The 6,378-nt window shown below is 41.4% G+C and overlaps 1 protein-coding gene across 1 annotated transcript in view; it reads right to left on the reverse strand.

Annotated features, from left to right (window-relative positions):
- Nucleotides 1-4,562, reverse strand: part of TEX264 (testis expressed 264, ER-phagy receptor) — a 560,731-nt gene extending 556,169 nt beyond the window's left edge. The window contains exon 1 of the mRNA XM_044076352.1: nt 4,393-4,562. The gene's annotated coding sequence lies outside the window, so the exon portion shown is untranslated. The remainder of the gene's footprint in view (nt 1-4,392) is intronic.
- Nucleotides 4,563-6,378: the final 1,816 nt, after the last annotated feature.

The raw sequence follows: 6,378 nt of genomic DNA on the forward strand, positions 1-6,378 counted from the left end.
GATCTTCCCTTGACAAAGCCAAACTGGGTCGGGTCCAATGTCTGCAAGTCCCCTATATCTTTGTTTATGAGCTCCATTATGATCCTCCCCATAGCTTTGCAGACTAGACTTGTTAAGCTTATGGGGCGGTAATTACCAGGGTCCGTAGAGGCGCCGCCTTTGTGGAGTGGGACCACAGTTGCCGTACGCCACTCCTTGGGCACGTATCCTGTGGTAAGGCTGAGATTAAACAGCTGCCTTATGTGCGGGTTTAATTCCTCATTTAGCTCGTGTAGCACACAGCCGGGGACACCATCCGGTCCCATTGATGCTGTGTTTTTAGCTTTAGAGAGAGCAGCTTTCACCTGCGCATTTGAGACTACACTCGGCTGGGATAGTTATCTCTCCTTTAGGGGGGGAGGGGGGGGTGAAGTTTGCACTGAACCTGTCTGCCAGTATGTTGGCAATGTCTGTGGGTTCAGTGATTTTTGTATCATTTTGGACTAATTCTGAGCATATCTGGGAGTTTCCACCCAGGTTCCTAACATAGCTGAAAAAGGCCTTATGATTGTCCTTGAATCCATGGCAATTTTTCTCTCAAAATTGGCCTTAGTTGATTTTATGAGTGCTCGTATTTTTTTACTAATAATGATCAGGGTGACTTCCCTTTTATGGATTTTGTTCTATCATGTAATAGCTTTCTCCTCTTATTGTAAAGTTTGTTAATGGCTGGGGTCCACCAGACTAGACGTTTGCCCTTTGTGGAAAGAGTCTTGGTTTTATTTGGGATTGCCTGATCCATGCAGTCCTGGAGGTGTTCATAGAAGGCATTTGTAAGGGCTTCCGCAGCTTGGGTTGTGGTTTCCTCTGGCTCAGGGGCCTTGAAGGATACCACACCAGTCTTGAGTAGTGTGAAGTTTGCTTTAGATAAGTTCTTCACTATGGTCTTTTTTGTTTGGGGTGGGGGCAGGATGTGGATTTCCAGCGAGATTAGTTTATGATCAGATCTCACCATTGAGGGATATACTTCCGGTGTGGAGCATTTTGTCCCCATGTTTGTGACAATGAGATCTAGTATATTTTCTCCTCTCGTGGGAACAGTGACTAGCTGTTCCATGGCATTTGAATTTATGAACTCCAGGAACCGTTGGGCTAGAAAGTTAGGGCTTGAGTAATGTTCCCAGTCTATATTTGGGTAGTTGAAGTCACCCAATATGATGGTGTTTGGAGATACATTTAAACCCTCCAGTGTCTTCAGGAAGGCTGTGTGGGGTTCCTGAGTTTGAGAGGGTGGCCTGTAGCATGCTACAATTTGTAGAGCAGTTTTGCCTATGGTTAGTTTCACCTGGATGGTTTCCAAGCTTTGTGTTGCCACCAACCTGGAGGTGTGGGTATCCTTTATGAATATGGATACACCCCCTCCTTTTGTGGTGTGGTCCGGGTTTTGGGGCCGGAACGCATGATATGAGGTAAAACCTAATAGTGCCGGGTGCTCTCAGGAGCCTTGAACCAGGTTTCAGTTACAGCACAGACATCGATGTTCTCCATACTGAGAAGGGCCTCGAGTGTGTGCATTTTGAGATTTAGACTTCTGGCATTGAGCAGCATTACCCTCAGTTTCTTCCCATTTTTGTTTTCTAGGGTGGTAGGTTTAGAATTTGAGCCTTGCCTAAAAAGGCACTATGGGGTGGCAAGAGCCTTAGCCAATATCCGGAATCCCAGGGTGACAGGTGCAAGCCGCCCTCATGAAGCAGCGTGGCTTGTCAAGCATGTCATCCCAGGCAGACAGACACTGGATCCCCTTTGAATGACACCAGACATTAAGCCAATTGTTAAAGCTGATCATCTTGTCTCTATATTGTGGCATCATTCTTGGTGAAGGAAGGATACTGCTCAGGGTTAGGGTCATACCTGCCTGGGCTACATAATCAGAGAGCTCCTCTATGTCTCTTTTCATGTAGTCCAGGGAGGTACGTCTCAGGTCGTTCACACCAGCATGGACAATGACTGTGTCATATTTGTACTTGCCGTGGAGTGACCCGAGTGCTTGTGTTATGTGGCGGATTCTAGCGCCCGATAGGCAGCTTACTGTGACCCTCTCCTTGTTCAGCCTGGTGAGTGGGACGTCAGTGTGTCTGACTATGGAGTCACCTATGACAAGTATGTTTTACACAATTGTACTCCAAAGAATACTTCCTCAGGTAAACAGCATGTTGGGGATGTGACGGGGGATTGAAAACTGGGATTTTTTTTTTGGGGGGGGGGGGTGTAGCAAGTTGGAGGATTTCAACAATTCCTATAGGGTTCTTTGACAAAAATGTTCAGTGAACAAATAACTAAGGAAATTATTCTTTTGAGCTGGGATACAGAACGTAAAATTGCCTAGATACAGTAAGGCCTTACTAGGTTTAATGCAATAACTACAAAGTAGGTATCAAGGTCTAAACCAACAGTAACAACTTTTGAACACTAAAGCAAGTAAAAAGAACTGGAAGTTGGATCTTTAGAAAAGGAAAGAAAAAGCAAATTTCATACACATACATGGAATTTGTGGGTGCAATACAAGCAGAATAATGCTCAGAATGACCAAAGAGGTTTGAGAGATGGCACTGATTGAGCAATGTATGTAATGGTGTAGTGAACGAAAATTGTTAGAGAACACACATACTGTATGACAACAGCAATGAAAATGTGTGTGTTTACTAAGAGTTACACATGAACTCATGTTGCGACTTAAAATATTGATTTAATAATTATGCCTATCATGACTCATATAAAGGGGACTTGAAATGGATTCTGGGAACAATATAAAGCAATAGACCACACTCTAGTTATTGTGGCAGGCCGCATGCTGACCATTTTGCAGAAAATCATACTAAAAGTATTATAAGCACTTAAGAGTGGTTTCAATACATTTACATAACTCAGAATACAAAATGAAAAATATAAACTGCCACATTTTTCATTTCCCAAACACTACAGCATCACCATACCACCCTAACAAGTAACTTTCACACCTAGCAAGTATGCAATACCACACCTCTAGCCACCTGCATACAGTCTTATATTTCAGAACTTTCTGAAAAATCAGATTTAAAAGGTGTAATGCACACAAATGCAATATCTTGTGAACAGTAAATGCTATTAAAAGTTGCAAGCAACAGTGACCAATGCATTCACGTTCTTTGCATCAATATTGTACTACACTATAATGCAAAAAATTCTGAATTATATCTTTCACAAAACTTTTCATATCTTGGAAACTATATACCCTGAATATATAGTATCAGTGGCACTTTAGTTCAGCCATACTTAGGAATTCCTTGCAAGCATTTCTGAATGTCTGCGTACTGAAACACGTATGGGACTATGAACAGCTTTTTCTTACCTACAACATCATGGTTCCCAAAGACCTGCACTACAAGTATTTGTTACAAATGTCTTCAAAAGAATATAAAGTCTAGCCTGATATCATCAAAAGCTTGTACGTCATTTTGTTTTGGAAACATCGTGTGCATGAAAACACTAGTTTAGCTTCATAATTACTGTCAACATCTTCATTACAATGCATCAGACACATTGCTGGACAGTGAACTTTCTCTGCATTTTAAAGTATGCCCTGAAGAAGGCTTATCTCACTCAGTTATGAAAACAAAGGAAAATAGGAAGTAACTAATATCGCCACTGCTGCAAATGCTAACCCAGATTAATAAACTTAACGCGTTATCTTGTTTATTACACACTGTTTCACATGCCATTGCCGGCTGCCTATTAACTAGTAAAGTCAAGATAAAGCAATGACCCCAAAACAGTGTGACGCTATACCGAGCGATGCCTGTTAAATGAAATTATACATAAAGCTACAGTACAGATATAAATTAGAAGCCAATATGGTAACATTTCAAGCTTTACTACAAAGGTGCGCTTATAAAAACCTGCCTACATACCCGTACTTTATTGATAAAGTCCGTTTAAAGTCTATGCTCTACAGTTACAAAGAATGGACCCACCCTCATAAAAAGAACAAAAAGCAAGGTGTCATTTATCGTAACTGAAACTGTTTGATACCAACCAGCTAACTAATCAGTCTTACCCAACAGCAGACAAATAAACAATTTCGCTAACTTTCAGGAACTAATCATTATTTGGGAGGCGTGGCACCTACATCACGAGCGGTGGGCGTGTTATACCACGTACTAACACAGGGGCAAAAGGTGCACACCATGAGGGCCTATCTAAATATATTCTTCCTTTATCTAAAAATTGGACAGCGAATTTGGTATACACGGTACAGGTCTGTTAATTTTTAGTGCCATCAACCATTACTACCAAACAATAAGCACCTTAAGTCGTTAGGAACATTTACCTGATACGACCTTTCTGGCTTTTAATTTAACAATACAGCTAACTTACCAAGGCTGTAACTTATGATGTATCCTGCTGTGACAAAAGAGGCCTCGGCAACAACACAACATTTATTCTTACTGTACTCCGGCTTCCTCAGGAATCCGTTGTGTTATTTCATTTCCTACGATGAGACTTGCGTGACAGTCTAGCCTCTATTGGATTGAAGCATTTCGGTGACGTCTGCCGCTAAGAACTTAAACCCAGTGGCGCGAAATGAGCACGCTTTATAAATTGTTTACAATATTTTCGGAATGGGTGTTGTGCGAAAAACATCATTCGGGGTATTCTTCTCTGCTGTCAGTTTTCCCCACGTTCTTCGTAAAATGTTTAATTTTTCTATGTCACATATTAGAGTATTTTCATTTTTCATATCGTACCTCGTCATGAAGAACGTTTCTCATTCTGAGTCTTAAAACATTCATGTTCCACAAGCCACATTGAAAGGCTCTGTCACACAATCATTGTTAAAATTTGTTTTCGACAATATTCATGGTAAAAAAAATCCGAATAATACTAATTCATCAGTTTTTACAGCTAAAATAGCATTTAACTATCATGTGAGCTTCCTAGTTTGAAGCTATTAATAAGTGCCGTCCATGAATTGTAGCACCACTGTAGAAGCCTAAGTTACACGGGTTTATCGCCCCCACTCCCTATAGCTTCTCAAAGCTTTGGGCGGCTTCCATGCGCTCCATATAAATAACTGGTGGAGTTCTAAAAACTCCATAGCAAGTACCACTATTTAGCAATAACCATAGGTCACTCAGCTGTGATCTTCAAGCTGAGCAGGTAAGTCCCTTTTGGGGAAAGTCTTAAAATATAAATTTCTCTGGGAAAACTTGGTTATTTGACATCTATGTTAGTGCTCGGGAAACAAACAAAATGAACGAATAGGTATCATAATTGAATTGTATTGGTGGTGTTTTGGGGAAATTTTTGTGAGGAAAAAATTTGTTTTAAACCTAAATAGTTTTAATAGTTAGTGTGCTGGGGAAAGGCTATTGTGCTTGTGTGGGATTTTTAATTGTATATTTACCTCAGTGCCACTAGTTCTCGTCCTTTAGCCGTTACTGGCTCTTCTGAGTTATATTACCCACATTCTCATCTTATCAACAGTCAGTCTTCATGATATTGCCTTCCTCGGCACACAAAAAGAAGAAACATATAGGGATTTTTCTAGAATTTGTCCATCTAATTCTTTTCTTCAAATGCTGGCGTGTGACTTTGCTGTGGCTGTACATTGTTCCTCATGCCACCCATTATCCTCCCTCAAATCATCTTGTCATCTTGCCCTCACCAAGAATGATACCACGGTATAGAGAAAAAAATTATTAATTTCAACAATTGACTAAGCTTCTGGTGTCATTCAAAGGGGATCCAGTGTCTGTCAGCCTGGGATGACATGCTCGACAAGCCACACTACGCTAGAGATGGCTTGCACCTGTCACCCTTAGGCTTTTGAATACTGGCCAAGGCTCTTGCCACCCTCATAGTGCCTTCTTTAGGCAAGGCTCAAAAGACAAACCCACCACCGTAAATAGCAGAAGTAACAAAAAACTAAGGGTAATGCTACTCAGTGCCAGAAGTCTAAACCTCAAAATGCATGCACTCGAGGCACTCCTCAGTATGGAGAAAATCAATATATGTGCAGTAACAGAAACCTGGTTTAAGGACCCAGAGAGCACTACCAGGCTAAAACTCATACCATACATTTCGGCCACAAAACCCGGACCGAAATACAAAAGGCGGGGGAGTATCCATATTCATCAAGGATACCCACACCTCCAGGTTAGTGGCACAGCACGATGCTTCAGAGATCATCCACGTGCAACTAATAATGGGCAAAACTGCTATTCAAATTATAGCTTGCTACAGAACACCCACCATGTCCCAGGACCCCCACTCCGCATTCCTGGAAACACTGGGAAACAAAGGTCCTACCAAACACCCTGATATTGGGTGATTTCAATTACCCAAACATTAACTGGGAGA

This window comes from Protopterus annectens, chromosome 7.part0 (genome assembly GCF_019279795.1).
Source record: "Protopterus annectens isolate FY-2018-M chromosome 7.part0, PAN1.0, whole genome shotgun sequence".
Lineage (NCBI taxonomy): Eukaryota > Metazoa > Chordata > Ceratodontiformes > Protopteridae > Protopterus > Protopterus annectens.